At 42.5% G+C, this 18,054-nt stretch overlaps 1 protein-coding gene across 16 annotated transcripts in view; it reads right to left on the bottom strand.

Moving 5' to 3' along the window:
• The window catches only part of ERC1 (ELKS/RAB6-interacting/CAST family member 1), a 468,735-nt gene extending 451,376 nt beyond the window's left edge, over positions 1-17,359 (bottom strand). For all 16 annotated transcript variants that reach the window (XM_073621610.1, XM_073621608.1, XM_073621618.1 and 13 more), the window contains exon 1: positions 17,215-17,359. The gene's annotated coding sequence lies outside the window, so the exon portion shown is untranslated. The remainder of the gene's footprint in view (positions 1-17,214) is intronic.
• Positions 17,360-18,054: the final 695 nt, after the last annotated feature.

Genomic DNA, 18,054 nt, shown 5'->3' on the forward strand with positions numbered 1-18,054 from the left:
CGCCATTTTTAAAAATGGAAAGCATTTGATCACACAGATCTTGCTGTGGTCAAATGCTTTTAAGGGCAGAGAAGGGATCTGGGTTCTTATTGACCCCAGATCTTTCTATAAAGGAGTACTTTGTTACTGCCTATTGCTGTCATAAGGGAGTAAGTAAAGTAAATAATTAAAAAAAAAAAAAATTTTACAGCACCCGTTCCCCCATGCTCGCACACAAAATTTAACGCATGCGTCAGTCCCACACGCATGCAAACAGCGATTGCACACAGCATCACCGTATACGTCAGATCATAGACATTAATTCTAGTACCAGACCTCTTGTGTACATCTATAGTGGTAACCTTGTAAAGTCTTTCAAAGCGTCACCTATGGATAGTAAAATTTACGTTGCTTGTTACTGTCGCACGGGCGTGCGCAATTTTAAAGTGTGACATGTTTTGAAATCTATTCACTCTGCGTAACATGATATTTTATATTTTACCAAAAAATGGGTTATGTATTGTGTTTTTTGCATTAAAATAAAAAAGTGTGTTTTTTCCAAAACAATTGCATTTCAAAAACCGCCATACAAAAATTGCAACACCCACCAATTTATTTTCTAGGGCCTCTGCTTTAAAATAAATATATAATGTTTGTGGGTTCTAAGAAATTTTCTAGCAAAAAATAAAAAAAAACATTCAAAGTTTAAATCGCCATTAAGCCCCTCTTATTTTTAAAAGCCCCAGACGTTCCAAAAAGCGCCTCTGCCTAATAAAAAAAAACATCAACCTTTCATAATTTTTTTTTTTTTTTTTTTTTTTATCAGAACAAGTAGATTGTCATGAGGGACAAGTAGATTGGGACCCTGATTTAGTCCCTTGGACAAGTAGTTTTTTTAAAAGATACCCAAATCCCCGATTAACACATGTATATTGGGCCTGGTCCACCCGTTGGCTCCTACTAGGGCTCGCAGAGATCTGTTAGGACTCCTTCTACTTTAATAGAAGACTTGGGTGGCCTCCACGCTACAATATTGGAAGCACTTAGTCAATTCAGCAATTCCACCCTACAAATTCACATCTGCCCCTCGTGGCTGCCCCATGAAATTTCTAAAGCCTGGCATACTTGGCTTAAAGTGGATGAAAACCCTCAACCCAGTGAAGTGAACAGCCTCAGATGCTACACAGAGATAAAACAAATCAGAAAGACATGGGACTTAGGGCTTTGAAGAGGGTTAAAAAAACACTACAGATATATGTCCCCAGCTCAAATTTCATGAATCGGGTTTACACCCACTTTAATTCAACTTCTACAAAGGCCTCCTTAAGCCTGGGTTCACACTATTGCAAACACAGACATCGCACTGCATTGCTGTGCCGATCACATGCGATGTCTGTGCAATGCGAATTTAGCCATAGAGTTGTATGGCTGAACTCGCATTGGATTTGCACGAAAAAGATGCAGGAACCTTTTTTTTTCCCCCTACATTGGAATCGTATCACAAGGGTGTTCACGAGTCCTGTCCGAATTCACAGTTCGCACTGTGATCTGCAAACCGATCTGGGTTTGTTATTAACTTTGTATTGACACCTGCAGCGCTTCGCAGAGGGCAGTGCGAACTGCCTGCGAGAGAGATGCGATGCGGGAACCAGCACTGGAATAGCGCTGGTTCCCACATAGCAATAGTGTGAACATAGGTTGACGGCGATCGCCCCGAAACTGACCTAACTCATTTTTTAAACTTATTGTGGTCTCTCACGGTTGTGGTATTATAGTTTAATGGGGATCTTGAATTGTGAGAGAATGGTATCCTAGGAAATTTTACTAGATACATCACTGCACCAATTGTCCACTTTATCTTCTCCTGCCTTGGATGGAGTGTGCAGGGCAGCAAGGTTTTGTTTTATATATTTGATTACACAATTTTTACTGTATTTGAGTGAGCCAGGGTATGCCCATTGGGTTCTGTGTTGCATCATGTTTTACATAAAACTCAATAAAAAAAAAGAATTTGGGGGAAAAAAAAAAAAAAAAAGAAGAATAGCTGAGACCAGTTCTTTGATGCAAAGCTTCACAGCCACGGCAGCTGTATACCCCAGTACAGCTACCTGTGCAGCTTAGGGCCCCTTCACATTGGTGCGCTTTTGCCGTGCTTTTTCAGGGCAACAAAAGCACATGGAAACTATTCGCCATTAAATCCTATACAACTGTTCACACTGCAGGTGCATTGTGCTTTGAAAAGCCCTGCATGCTGTATATTTGGTGCAGTTTTTCAAAAACACACCAAAAAGGCAGTTTCTCAATGCACCACAATGGACTTCCATTTCTGCGCAACACAATCTTTCTGATGTAGAAAAAAAGGGCAAATTGAAATGTGTGTTAACCTGAAACACTACACATGGCAAAAGTCTGCATCCAGCAGCTGCAATATCTACTGATGACGATCCGACTTGTGGTGGGACTTGTGCTCTGAGGATCTTGAACTGGAACCCACGGCAAAAAAACAAAAAAAAACAAAACGGTGTGGGGGTCCATCCCAAGAGCCATACTAGGCCCTTTGAGTCTGGTATGGATCTTAAAGGAGAACTACATGCCAAAATTTAAAAACATTTTTTTTTTTTTAAATGGCGTGGCCCCCACCCCAAACCATACCAGACCCCTCACAAAACCGCCTGACGCTGGTAAAAGCAGCTGTAAAAACGCCATGCACATGTGCATATGAACAATTAAAAAAAAAAAGGACGCATTTGTAAGATATAACACTGTCAAGTATTGATTCAAGGCATTATTCGATTGCCTAAGGACCGGGAAGGAGTTTTATCCCGTTAGTGTAAACTAGAGCCAGAGTCATATAAAAAATATTTTGTATTTTAAATAAAGAGTGTTTAGCTAAAGAGTAACCTCTACGGTCAGTGGCCAGATTGCAATCATGTATCATGCAAGGACAGTAAAGGTAACATTAGTATCTGGCATCTCCCTCCATGCCCTGTAGGCACAACGGCTTATACAAACAGCCCGTAGCTGATGGCTAGGATTACACTGAACACAAAGGCGTGTTGCCACTGCAAACAACAGCTCTTCCCTGCCACCGCTTATGTGAAATTGGGAATATCGTTTGCTGGCTTGCAGCTCATGCTGAACAAACCTCACAGAATGGAAATCGCTTATTTTTAAAACCGTGTTTATCCAGGCAGGGGAGCTTTAAAGCACCTCTTGTCACTGGAACGCTATGTAGTCCAGGATGAGAGATTTCACATTTCAGTGATGGTCGGATTGGAATGTGGCAGGTTGGATCTTCAGGATATTAAAGTGTATCCAAACCCAAGAGCACAAATGGGAGGTAGGAGGGGTTCTGTAGTCCTTACAGACTGCTGGGAACAACTTAACAGATAGGAGTGCAGCACAGGCAAACAGCACAAAAAGCTATCAGCTTACAAGATTCCTGACATGATCAACAAGTTTTTTTTCTTTTTTTTGCACTTATCAATCAGATATAAGAAAACACTTTCAATGGTATAGTTTCCAGACCAAAAAAGAAAGAAGATAAGAGAAGTTCATTGTTAAGGCTTACACAGAGTTTAAGGCTCTACTGACATCTTAGTAGTTCCCGATAATGGAGTGGAGTGCAGGGACACCACAGCAAACATAAGCTCACGAGGAGCTCAGGCTGTTTAACATCCTTGAAAAAGCTGAACTGCAGGTAAAATTTAAAAATAACCCTTGTAGTGGGGCTCCTCCTACACTGCAAGGATTACATGCTCTTTTTGTCTAGGGTACCTTTAAACGCAGTTTTACTTAAAGTGGTTCCAAAACCTAAACATTTTTTACTTTAATGCAGGGGTCTCAAACTGGTAGCCCTCCAGCTGTTGCGAAACTACAAGTCCCATATGCCTCTGCCTATGGGAGTCATGCTTGTAACTGTCAGCCTTGCAATGCATCATGGGACTTGTAGTTTCGCAACAGCTGGAGGGCTGCCAGTTTTAGACTCCTGCTTTAATGCGATCCCTGTATTAAAAAGGTAAAAAATGATCCAATAGCAGTATCACTCCATCACCCTGCTTTATACCTACCTGAGTTCTCACTCGTTTCAGCACTGTGCCCATCTTTAGCGACTCTCTCCCTCCTCTAACAGGTTTTGCTGAGGCATGGTGGAGCGTGGGGTGGGGCCAAGCTGCACTGTGCATGTCTATGGACAAGGGCAGCGCAGCTCAGAGTGGAGCCTACACGTTTACCCCTATAGGAAGCAGCTTCCTATGGGGGCACAGACAGAAAAAGAGGAGCCAGGAACACCAACAGGGGACCCCAAAAGAGGGGGATCGTGGCCCCCTCTGTGCAATTCCATTGCACAGAGCAGGGAAGTATAACATGTTTGTTATTAAAAAAAAAAAGAAAAATAAGACTTTACACTCCATGCAACAAATCCCCGGAATCTGCTTCTCCTTGGTGCCTCATCATTCAGGTACTCTTACATTATTGCATGCAATGCAGAACCAACAGTCCTCATTGCTGATTTCCAGGGTAGCAAGGGATAAGGTAAGTAAAAATGCTTTTCAATGATATTCTAGACAAAAACAGCTGGGCACTCGACTCTTGCAGTGCAGGGAAAACACCCTTGCAAGAGTAGTTTTTAAATTTTCCCAGAGCTCAGCATTAAGTGGGCCAAGAGAATGGTAAAGCTACAAAACATGCATATTAAAAAAAATGCAACAAGAATTTAAAACTGCAGCAAAACACATCTAAAAAGTGTTGGTGAATATGATGATGATGAATCATGTGCATTTTTTCATCCAATGTAATGCATTGACAGCCTATTCACAATGAACACATTGCCTTAACACAATGCATGTAAACATGCACATTAAGCATGCATCAATGCACCACAACGGATCGCTTTAGAGTCTGTTCACACATGTGTGACCTAACATGCATGATAAGGCTCAAGACTGCCATTATTGTTTAGAGGGGACCTTTCACCCCATGCAGTGTGCTGCCATGTGTTTGAAAAATAGTACAGGTGCATGGTTGATCAATGCAAGTGTTTGGCCACATAGGCTTTAATGGCAGTGCATGGAAAAACACATGCAATATGCATTTTCATTTATTTTAGCACATACCAACAAGCCCAAACCCTCTAACAACCTCTACTTTATTCAACCTTCAATGAAACAAAAAAAACAAAGGCAGAATGAACGAAAATGAACAAAAACAAGCTGAAAATCGCTGGAAGTGCAAACCCAAAAAGGTGTAATTTAGTGTAAATGGACCATAAATGAGCAACGGCAACCAAGAGGCAGCCAGATTTGTCTGCCACTAAACCTCAGGATGGAGGCAGCGACTGAAAAGACAAAACATGGGACCATAATGGTGTGCATCTGTTCTTCATTCTACCAATGACGGGTAGAAACTCCAGTGATATCTCAACTCTGGCAGGAGCCGGAGCAGAGGCCTGCAGCCAGTTATTGAGAAGGTTTTTCTCCTTCTCTCTTGCCGAGCCTTTATATCAGGAGAGACAGGATGATGTCACCGTGTAATTTTTCTGCTCTGTCACAGCCCGGGGAGAGATCCGAGACCACCAGGAAAACACTCAAAGCTCTGCAGCTTTCGAAAAGAGAACAGGGCAGCATATCAAGGGTTAAAGGATGTTTCAACAGCACCAGATAATGACATTAAATTAAAGGTCGGGCTTTTCATGAATTGAAATGCATAAACCTGGAATCCAGGGAAAAAAAAAAAAAAAAGACAGTAAACTAGGGTGGCCATTTCTAAAGCAGCTGGCGAAAGATAGCATTTCATGTCTGCCACTTGTCACCTCTGGCCTTACCACTATTTAAAAAAAGTGTAAAATGGCAAACCGGCAAAATAAAATACTGTCAAGAAAATAAAATGAGCAGGGCATACAAAAGGTAAAAAAAATATATATATATATATATATATATATATATATATATATATATATATATATATATATATTCAGGCGGCACAGTTGTGTAGTGGATAGCACTTTCGCCCAGCAGTAAGAAGAGTTGCTGGTTCGAATCCCAACCACGACACTACCTGCCTGGAGTTTGTATGTTCTCCCTGTGCCTGCGTGGGTTTCCTCCGGGTACTCCGGTTTCCTCCCACACTCCAAAGATATGCTGGTAGGTTAATTGGATCCTGTCTAAACTGTCCCTAGTATAAATGAATGTGAGTTAGGGACCTTATAGTGTAAGCTCCTTGAGGGTGGGGACTGATGCGAATGTACAATGTATATGTAAAGCGCTGCGTAAATTGACGGCGCTATATAAGTACCTGAAATAAATACATTTCGTATTATTATTTTTGTCATTATTATTGATAAATAGACAACATATGAAAAACACAAAACATTAAGAGCCCATTTAGATCAATGCTTATGCGTAGAGGTGCATTTTTTCTTTTTTGTTTGTTTTTTTTTGTAGAGTTAGGCAGATGAGTTGTTATGCATCAACATGTTTAACAACCAGTGACCAAAGCTTGTTACCTGTTGGCAAACAGATCAAAACAATGTGTTTCTATTGAATCCTATGAGCCTCTCACTGCACTAAATCATGGACATGTAGTGTTTTTAAAAACACGCTGCACTGCAACACAGAGATAGGAACAGAAATTATCTGTAACATGGGGAATTACAACATATCTGTTTAATGTGTTAAAATGCCAACAGTGTAAAATGAGCTAAAAGATTGGGGAGAAAATTAAAAAAAGTTCTGGCCTTTTATAAATCGGTGTAAATTAGGGAAAAAAATGAACGGCAAGAAGGAGAGCATTTTTGAATTATAAAAAGACCCCTTTGTTGCTCAAGAGCTACAATACCCAGCCTAAAGTGGACCTAAACCCTCTCCTATACCCAGTGAAGTGAACAGCCTCAGATGATACAAAGGGATGAAACAAATCTCTCTAGATAAGTTTTACATGAATATCTGCTGTCTTCCTTTTTCTACACTCATTGTGTTAGAAATCTTTCTTTCTCATTTGGCAGTGGGTGTGGAGTCTGGGCTTACACTGCCTTAGAGCTGATTGGAGGAAAGGCACACACCCACCCTCCACATAGGCAGAGGAAGAAAGGAACATGCAGAGCTGTGGTCTGAATAGATGGGCTCTCTGCTAAACTACATCTAAGCTCCCTCCCCAAACACAAATTTTTAGAGGCTGTTATCTCACATGTTGGAGAACTTGTCAGAAGTGACTCTGCTGATAACAGAGGAACCAAGCACTAGAGACAAACGGCACTCAGAGCTTTGGAGAGAGACAAGTAAACATTACAGATTAAGTTTGAGCTCCGGCGTGTTCGCACACTCCATGTGCAGAACCCGCCAGGAAGTCGGCACGGCGCTGCTCTAATCACAGGCAGTGAGACATTTTCCCGATGTGCGGCTGCAGAGATCTGGAAATGTCTCACTGCCTGTGATTAGCGCAGTGCCGTGCCGACTTCCTGGCGGGCTCTGCACGTGGAGTGTGCGAACACGCCGGAGCTCATCCTTATTCCAGATATATGTGCCTAGGTTAGATATCATAAATGGAGTTTGCAACCATTTAAAAAGCCAAAGCCAAAGCGAAGGGACATGGAGTTGCATGATAGACAGAAGGGTACCCAAAGACAAGCAATGATCACCCGACCCAATTTACAAATTTGATTTTAGGAGACAAAAAAAAAAAAAAAAAAAAAACAAACAGCAGCAGATCCTACTGTAAACTGGAAATGGGAAGAGGTCTCTCTGCCCGGCTGAAGGAATTTCCCAGTCTACATTGACATAATTACCTTAGGGGTAAAGTTGGTCAACCAGGCTGTTCTTTTTCCACCGATACCCTGAGAGAACACCAGCACTGGGCAAAGATGAGCAAATGACCGCCTTATTATAGCTACAGATGGCTCATCCCCCACAGAACGTAAAAGGAGAAATTGAGATTGAGGATCTTAGGAGTAAAAATTGTTCCAACAGCCTAATTCGATTCTTTATCCATAAAGTCATAGATATAAAGGTGCAGGTAACAATATGGGTCTGACAGGACTATATACTGTATAACCATAGCTGATAAACATTATACCATAGTTACATCCTAGACTTGACACAATCCAATATGACTGATCCAGAGGTGATCATTTGAGCACTGAAGTAAAGGTGGGGGGGACACACCGTAGCCAATCACCCATCCTGGAGAATTCCACCCGTTCACTGTCATTTAAAAAATAAATTTCTGCATTTTGTAGATATTGCGTGGCAATGGATATACTCCAGGGAACAAGAAGGCCTCAAAGTGATACCTTCATCAAGGAAACAGTGGTAAGCCTTTTAAAGGAGTTGTAAAGTCAGAAGGTTTTTTATCTTAATGCATTCTATGCAATCAGATAAAAAGCCTTCTGTGTGCATCAGCCCCCCTAATACTTACCTGAGCCCATTTCTCTGCGATGTCCACGAGTTCCTCGGCTGTCGGAGACTCTCCTCCTGATTGACTGAGACATAGCAGCAGTACCATTGGCGCCCGCTGCTGTCAAAGTCACTTAGCCAATCAGGAGTGAGAGGGGGGTGGGGCCGAATAGTTGCTTTGTGTCTAAATGGATACAAGGAGCTGTGACTTGGCTCGGTGCCCCCATAGCAAGCTGCTTGCTGTAGGGCCACTCAACAGGGGGGGAGGGAGGGGCCAGGAGAGCAGAAGAGGGACCAGAGAAGAGGAAGATTCAGGCTGCTCTGCGCAAAACCAATTGCATAGAGCAGGTAAGTATAACATGTTTGTTATTTTTAGAGAAAAAAAAACACAACACTTTACAATCACTTTAAGGGCCTACTCAAAGTGAAATAGCTACCTTAACCACTTAAGGACCAAGCCTCTTTCTAAAATTTGAAGTTGAAAACTGTTTTTTTTGCTAGAAAATTACTTAGAACCCCCAAACATTATACAAGCGCACTTTTTTTGGAAAAAATACACTTTTTTGAATTAAAAAGACAACAGTAAATTTAGCACAATTTTTTTTTCATATTGTGAAAGATAATGTTACGCCGAGTAAAATGATACCCAACATGTCACGCTTCAAAACTGCGCCCGCTCGTGGAATGGCGACAAACTTTTACCCTTAAAAATCACCATAGGCGAAGTTTAAAAAAATTCTACAGGTTGCATGTTTTAAGTTACAAAGGAGGTCCATCGCTAGAAGTATTGCTCTTGCTCTACTGATCGCGGCGATACCTCACATGTGTGGTTTGAACACCGTTTTCATATGCATTCACTTCTGCACGCAAGCTCATCGGGACGGGGCGTGGTTAAAAAAAAATTTACCTTTTTTATTCTTATTTATTTTACCGTTTACTTTTATTTTTACACTGTTTAAAAAAAAAAAAAAAAAAAAATTGTGTCTTTTATTCCTATTACAAGGAATGTAAACATCCCTTGTAATAGAAAAAAGCATGACAGGACCTCTTAAATATGAGATCTGGAGTCAAAATGACCTCAGATCTCATATTTACACTAAAATGCAATAAAAAAATTTTTCAGGGCCATCTTCCCCTCACTCATCTCCATGTCAGGCCGCAGAAAGGGTCAATCGCCTACGCCGCTGTCGACTGCTCCGGTAAGCGGTGGAGGGCGATGGAGATCACCTGGCAGTCACCAGCCCCCCAACCCCCCATTTTACTTACCTGAGCCCCTTCATCCCCTCGGCAGGGACGCGCTGTTCCTCTCACCACGGGGTCCCGGCTCTGGCTCCTGCTGCTGTCAATCAAATCCAATGACGCGCCACCAGGCCGAGTCCGGCATTCGTATCTGTGGACGTAAATGCTGGACTCGGGAGTGTGCCCGCAAGGTAACCCCCTCGGCAGAGCGCTTCTCCTAGGGGGTTATTTGATGCGGGGAGGAGCCGCGAGAGCCGCCGAGGGACCCCAGAAGACGAGGTTCGGGGCCACTCTGTGCAAAACGAGCTGCACAGTGGAGGTAAGTATGACATGTTTGTTATTTTTTTAAAAATAAAAAACAATCCTTTACAATCTCTATAGATGTAAAGAGTCCCTTGGACACAAACTACATGATGTTTTCAAGTGATATGACCAATTTGAGCACCATTTGAAAAAAAAAAAAAAAAAAAAAAAAAAACACATATTGAAAGGCAGGGTGATACTAAAAATAATAAAGCATCATGGTTTATTTTCTCAGGCTAGCTCAAAAATGGGATTGCCTCCTTATTAAACTCCCAAATAACCTGTGGCTTAGGCAACACACTGCAATTCAAATCTCTGCTTCTGGGACAAACCCCTTTGCCAAAAGGAAAGAATACTTTCAATGCATATCTGCCAAGCATGGCATCTTAGAACGTGCACCAATTATCGCTGTTTGGCGATCGCTAAACAAACAGATCCCATAGTCTCCATCAATTGCTTTTTTTCTACAATTGTCCTACAACATGATCTTTGAAATGGTTTGAAGTGCCATACATTTATTCAACACATAATATCTATTTATCATAGACTGAAAAACTAAGCTTTGGTTATACATAAGAACAGTGTAACCCATTCCTGAAAAAGCAGCATTCACCTTGAAACGTTTTAACACATCACATAAATTTATTGCACATGGTAATCCTTAAAAAAAAAAAAAAAAAATCAGATGGGTCACAGATACAAAGTCCATATATACCGTATACAGGCAGTCCCCTAGTTACAAACATCCGACTTACAAACAATTCCTACTTACAAACGGAGGGAGACAACAGGAAGTGAGAGAAAATCTACCCCTAAGAAGGGAAATTCACTTCTGTAAGGCTTCACGGGACGTTTTTACAACCTCTCCTGAACAATTTAACTTGACAGATAGTAACCCACATTTAAAACATCCGTTTTGCCATGTTTACATGCCGCATTTTTAATTATATATATATATATGAGTATAGGTCGATCCGAATATAAGCTGAGGCCCCTAATTTACCACAAAGAAAATGGGAAAACTTATTGACCCGAGTATAAGTCGAGGGTGAGAAATGCAGCAGCTACTGTAAGTGGAAAAGAGGGCCAACAATGCCCATCTGCAGCTGCATACCTCACTGAGTCCTGTGCATGCCTCCCTGTGTCAATCTGCATCCTGTGTCCTGTGCATGCCTCCCTGTGTCCTGTTCATGCCTCCCTGTGTCAATCTGCATCCTGTGTCCTGTGCATGCCTCCGTGTGCTGATCTGCAGCCACAATTGCCACCATTGTGCCGATCAGTGTGTCATAAAAACATACGGCGGCCATTCCAGTGTTCAAAAGCCGCGATGACTCTTCGTCTGTGATAGGCAGAACACTCAATTTCCCAGCAGTCAGTGTTCAGCCTATCAAGGACATCCGCTCATCCAGATACAACGGACGAGAATGAAAGGATGTCCGTGATAGGCTGAACACTGACTGCTGGGAAATTGAGTGTTCTGCCTATCACAGACGAGGAGGAGCGGCTTTTGAACACTGGAATGGCCGCCATATGTTTTTATGACACGCTGGTCGCCGTCTGTCTACATGACGCTCCGCTCCGTATTATCGACGTGACGCGTATAGGGGTAAGGAGTCGAAGTGGCAGCGTCATCCCGCGAGCATCTTGTCGTTTCTATGCATCCTGAGCCTGCACTGCTTAAGTGTTGCATTTGTGAGTAATGTTTTAATGAGGAAATAAACCGTCTTAATATACAGAGAGCGCTAGATTTTGCCTTTTCTATTCCCATGTGCACCGGACCCCATTGAGGGAATTTGTACTGGCTGGTATCCATCCAATCAGCCTGAGGCAGCACGGAAGGAATAGGAGTTCCATGACCAGCTGATCCATTTGTATCCCTGAGAGGGAACCTGCTTTTTCTGACCTTCTGGTGAAACAGGGGTCAGAACGTGAGGTGAGCGGCTAGGATATTGAGGTGGAGGAGAGCACTTGCATTTTCAACGTTTATGCACTGGTGGTGTGTTGTGTGTTTTTTTGTGCAGAAGACTCTGAGGATTATATTTGTGCATTCGGACTCATTTTTATTCCATTCATTTTTGAGTGTGTGGACTTTATCTTTATTGTTTATTGTTCACTACTCCCACTTAGGGGAGTAGTGAACTTGTATTTTTCACTATTCCCAGTCAGGGAACATGAATATTTGATTGTGTGCTCAGTATCTTGCTATATTGCAAGTTAATCACATATTCTTATTTAAGGATTTATTGGGAGTTATTTAGGAAGCGTTTTGTTATGTATATTTTATATGTGAAGTGAACACATTTTCTGTGTGTGCAGCAGCCGGGGGGGGGGGGGGGGTATTTTTTCAACTTTTCAATTTTATTTCTTTTTTTTGGGTGGGATTTTTTGTTATATCACCTATTACACATATCACTATTTAGTGATTAAGGTTATTATTATGTGCGCTGATAGAAATTTGTTATATAGAATAAATGATTATTCTGGCCAATGAAATTAATTAACGCCAAACAGCTTGACATGCCTAAATACGTCACATGAGTTTACAAGTGCCAAGTGTTTTTTCCAAGCAAAATGCTGCTGCCAGGAGGAAAGGAGTCTAGGACAGTTAGCAAAATGCCCAGTGGGCATGAGGCCTTTTACAGACACAGTCACCAGTGTTTACCTAGCACACAGAAAAATGGGCATCACTGTTTGTTGTATATGTGGCTGCGTAGCTGCAGACCAGTGTTCTCCTGCTGTCCCGAGTCCACAGCCAAAAGAGCCTAAAATGGAAAAGAAAGCATCAGAACTGGCCCATGGAGCAGCAATGGAGGAAGGTGGTCTCATCAAATGGAATACGTTTTCTTTTGCCTGATGTGGATGATCCTGGCAAAAGGATGTACTATGGGAAGAAGGAAACCTTGGACCTGCATTTCATGTGGAAGTTACTTTGACACGTACCACCTACCCAAACACTGTTGCTGATCAAGTACATCCCTTCATTGAAAAGGTATTCTCTGATGGTAGTGGCCTCTTTTAGAAGGATAATGCACAGGAACACAAGAGTTTAAGGTGTTGACTTAACCTCAAAAATTCTCCAGATCTCAATCCATCTAGCGTCTGTGGGATGTGCTGGAAAAACAAGACCAATCCATGGAGGTCCCACCTCACAACCCACAGGACTTAAAGCTGGGGTTCACCACACCGCCAAAAAAAAAAAATATTAAAAGCCAGCAGCTACAAATACTGCAGCTGCTGACTTTTAATACATGGCCACTTACCTGTCCCGGGGTCCAGCGATGTCGGCAGGGGACGCCGAGAACCCGCTCGGTTCTCGGCAGCTGCCGCCGCCATCCTAGGTGAGGGAATCAGGAAGTGAAGCGTTGCGGCTTCACTTCCCGGTTCCCTACTGCGCAATGCGCAAGTCGCGCTGCGCGTCCCAAGTGGTCCCCGCTCTCTCCTGGAAACTGTGTGTTCCCAGCAGACAGCGCGGTGGGGACGGGAAGAGGCATAGACTCCCATGGGAGTCTATGCCAGAAGTGGGTGCAAATACCTGTCTTAGACAGGTATCTGCACCCCCCTCCCCCCTGAAAGGTGCCAAATGTGACACCGGAGGGGGGGGGGGTTCCGAAAAGCGGAAGTTCCATTTTTGTGTGGAACTCCGCTTTAAAGGATCCACTGACATCTTGGTGCCAGATTTCATACATTTTCAACATACCTTTAGATGTCTGGGGGTGTCCATGACGCATGGGTAAAGGCTGTTTTGGTGGCAAAAGGGGACCTACTGAATATAAGGTGGGTCATCATAATGTTATGGCTGATCTGTGTATGTATGTGTATTTTTTATTTTATATGCGCATATATTCATATGTCATATGAATGACAAACATTGGACTCACTACAGCAGTCCTTTTGCATTTACATAAAAAAAAAAAAAAGTGTTAAAGCCTGAAATCTAGAAACATATTTGGGTAGGCAGTGACAGGCAGTATATGTTATATAGTAGTACAAAATCATCGATCGTTATTGATAACTGATCAATCATTCTAATTAACCAGTCAAGGCTTGATGATAGCAGCCCCCCCCCCCAGCAAATACATAGTATGACTTATTTCTGAAATGCCAATATTATAACCTCACGGTGATTGCATACAATTACCTATATCAGGCTGGCAGTGCCCACTGTGAATTACTCATAGCATTCTGGTAGAATTCAACAGGAACCCACACAGAGTAAAGCTGTATGTGGGATGCAGCCTTCCCTTCAGAACTTCATCACAGCTTGGCAAGACAAAACCTGGCCATAGAGGAGTCCATTTTTTTTTTCATTTAACCAACGGGTTTAAAGAAAAACAAAACTGACCCAACTCCTCCATTTACACATTCGAGCTGGATGGGGGAATCCTTTACATGTGTCATTGTAATCTGACAGTGGGGAGGCGATCAAGAGGAAATTTTCCAGGAGGATTGTTGTACAGAATTCAACTGATAGATCAACTTCTGTACAACTACAGGGTCCACACTGGGATCAAAATTCAGCCGATTCATCAGGGAATTTTGATCCACCTACGGGCAGCTTAAGAAATATTTGAGGAATAGAGTATTGTCTGGGATTAAAGAGAACCACTCATAACTGGACTTTTGCAAAAATTACCCAGACTTACATTAGTATAATGGTAGACAATTACATAAGAAAGATGTAGATTAAGTCATAATTACCTGATGCCTGTCAGTGTAAAAGGCAAAGCAGGATGACTGAAAAAGCAGGTGCTCCATTCCAAATTAGAGGGGTTATACCTTGCTCATGAGGATTCAGAAGGTATAATGTTGGTTATTGTGAATCAGTTTATTAAAGGGAAACAAGCCAATGTGTTTCGAGGATCTACTGTATATCCACTTCATCGGGCTACAATAGACCTCATCTGTGTTAATCAAGGGGATGTAGAGTCTCAAAAAAAAAAAAAAGAGCCCAATGCTTTTCTAGAATCTGCATCCTCTATTATGATTACAACAGACTTGGTCTGCTTTGATAAAAGGAATGCAGATCCTCGAAACGTAATGGCTTGTATTCCTGTATGACCATACTTCTCTTATGGGTCACAGGAGTGCACTTACTTTTGTGACCCAGAGTCAGCTAACAGTGGGCTATTGCCTGCTATCAGCAGATGTGGCAGAGCTGCTCCAGGCTCTGGAAGGATCCCGACAATATTGTTGGGATCCACCTAGATGCCTTATCGGCAGCTGGCTCAATATCTCCAGCCCAGTGCTTCAGTGAGCACTGGAGGGGCAGAGTGGAGCCAACATCATGCTGCCCACTCAGGGGCTGGGAGACAGTCTGTGAGCTCCTACGTTTGCTCAAGTAGCTAATATCAACAATTCAAATGCTTTTTTTGTCCCCCTTGATTCCAGCTGAAAAAGGAACACACTGAAAAAGTAAATGAAGCTGAATTTACATACGTCTTTCATATGGAAGCCTGCAGGAATATAATATCTTTAAACTAAATATTCAGATCCTCACATAAGCCCAATCGTGGCTGGTTTTCTTTAGATGGAAAAAGCCAAGTGGAGTCAGACATACTGTATCAGAAAACGGCAGCCCCAAGTATACTTCATATGAGAGCCTGACAGTGCCCAGAATAACCCATTGAGCAGTCTAATTATGCCCAAAATAAACTATATCAAGATGCTGGCAAAACCCATACAGCTTGTATCACATCCGGGCAGGGCCATTCACAATGCATGTGAAAGTTCAGAGCAGAGCCCAATGTATTTCTGGTCAACACCAAAATTAACCAAGCCTGGCATTGTCCATTATAGCTACTGGCAGATACAGAAGTGACAAAACACAGCTATGACAGCACTCTGGATGAAATCTGTCACCGCTGGGCAGTGCCCTGAGTCACATACTGATCAGTGCCCATTAGGATGTACATAACTGTGGAGAATTTAGAACAGTATCACAGCTTGGAAATGCCAAAAATATTGGGTATAATTTATATATATATATATATATATATATATATATATATATATATATATATATATATAAAAGTAGACAGAATCATGTAAACCACAAGCGTGTTACATATCGTGGAATATAAATGCCAGCATGACATCTAAAGGCTGGTAGCCTCTGCAATGTAAACCACAGATAGGCCGTATTCAGTATAATGCATTTCACAAGCTGGTAATAATGCCCATTATAATCAAAGCAAAGTGTACCAACAAGTTGGCAGCAACCTGCAAAATGCACACTTTGCCCTTTCAGTGGCTATTTTAATGTATGAAACAGGCTGTCAGTGCCATAAACAGCAGAAATATGGGGGTACCCAGTATCTATTACAGTACAATATATCAGAAGCTGACCATGCCAAGGATGTTATGTGTAACTGGCTGATACAGCCCAGTATATTATATATGACCAGCTGATGGTGCCCTGTATAGCATATATGCCTATGAAAGGCCAGCAGTGCCATGTACAACATATATGACCAGCTGGCTGAGCTCATACTGTAAATATGACAGGCTGGCAGTTCCTAGTATCAGTGTGAAATATATACATAACAAGCTGGCAGTACCCAGTATAGTATATAAAACAGGCTAGTACTCTCTATAGTATAATATATATATGGCTGGCAGTATATGACTGCCAGTGGCCAATGTAGGATATATATGACAGACTGGCAGTGCCCTTGTATACTTATGAACAGGCTGGCAATGCCCAGTATAACAGGTTGGCAGTGCCCAGTATAACATAACAGGTTGGCAGTGCCCAGTATAACATAACAGGTTGGCAGTGCCCAGTATAACGTATAGGAAAGGTTGACAGTGCTCAGTATAGTATAGTATATATATATATATATATATATATATATATATATATGAAAGGTTGGCAATGCCCAGAATAGTAAACCTGACAGGTTGACAGTGCTCAGTATAGTATATATGAAAGGTTGGCAGTGTCCAGTATAGTAAATCTGACAGCCTGGTAATGCCCAGTATAGAATATATGAAAGTCTGGCAATGCATAGTATATATATATATATATATATATATATATATATATATTTATCTATGATAGGCTGGCAGTGCCCAGTATAGTATATATGAAAGGTTGGCAGTGCCCAGTATAGTGTAAATATACAGGCAGTGCTCGCTATAGTACTGATGTCATAAGCTGGCAGTGCCCAGTACTGTGCCCCGCTTTCGGTAGAATGCCCCCCCTCCCCCAAGGCGCTGTACTGTGACCAGGCTGGATATGTGATGGGTAACATCATTTGATCACCTCCGGCTCCCCCATCACCGTGCACCCCACCCCCAGCCTCACCTGCTCCGCTGCCCCTGCTCCCCTCACTCCGGTCCAGGGCGGAGAGCGGATCGGGCTGTGACGTGCGCCTTACCCAGCCGAGCAGAATGTCCCAGCTGGGACACCGTACACCCTTGTCCCCGCCTCGTCCACTACTAGCCTCCGCCCATCCGGCTCCACCCCGCCCACCCGCTCCGTGACTGGCATCGCAACGCTGGCGAGGGAGCGTTACGTCATCCTTCTGTGAGCCTCTTCCGCCTTGTCCCGCCGTCGGCCGCCATGTTGAGAAGGTCAAGAAGGCTACAAAAGGATGTCAGTGTGTCCTCTGGCCAGCCTGCTGCTGAGTGTGCAGAATAAGAAGGAGAAGACTTAATTATGTCCCTGATGTGTATAACGTTCCCTGCAATGTGAAATAAAATGGTTTTATAATACATGGGTATAATCATAAAGAGGACCTGTCATTGTTATTCACATGAGAACCGCCATTGTGAAGTCTGAGATCATTGTTGCCATTTGGTTTTTCTTTTTTTCAGACATAATGGACTTCATATCCTGGATGTTGGTGATTTATAATAAATTGCCTTGCCATATTATGTTGGCTCAAACCATTAAAAAAGGATGTGGGGGGTCTGGAACCCCTGGATGTAAGAAGGATGACCAAATAATTGTTGATAAGAAGAGTGATACAGCCCCCTCCCTCTTTGCATATGTTCATGTCTTCCAGTGTCATGTCTGTGCTGGCCCAGCTCCTCCGCTCCTCCCCTCATCTCCCTACATAATCTTTATGTATGGAATGAAGGGGGGTACTATGTGGTGTCACTTGTGTGACAGCTCAGAGTTTGCTGTCCCTCTAACATGGTG

Source organism: Aquarana catesbeiana, linkage group LG03 (assembly GCF_042186555.1).
Source record: "Aquarana catesbeiana isolate 2022-GZ linkage group LG03, ASM4218655v1, whole genome shotgun sequence".
In the NCBI taxonomy this organism is placed as follows: domain Eukaryota; kingdom Metazoa; phylum Chordata; class Amphibia; order Anura; family Ranidae; genus Aquarana; species Aquarana catesbeiana.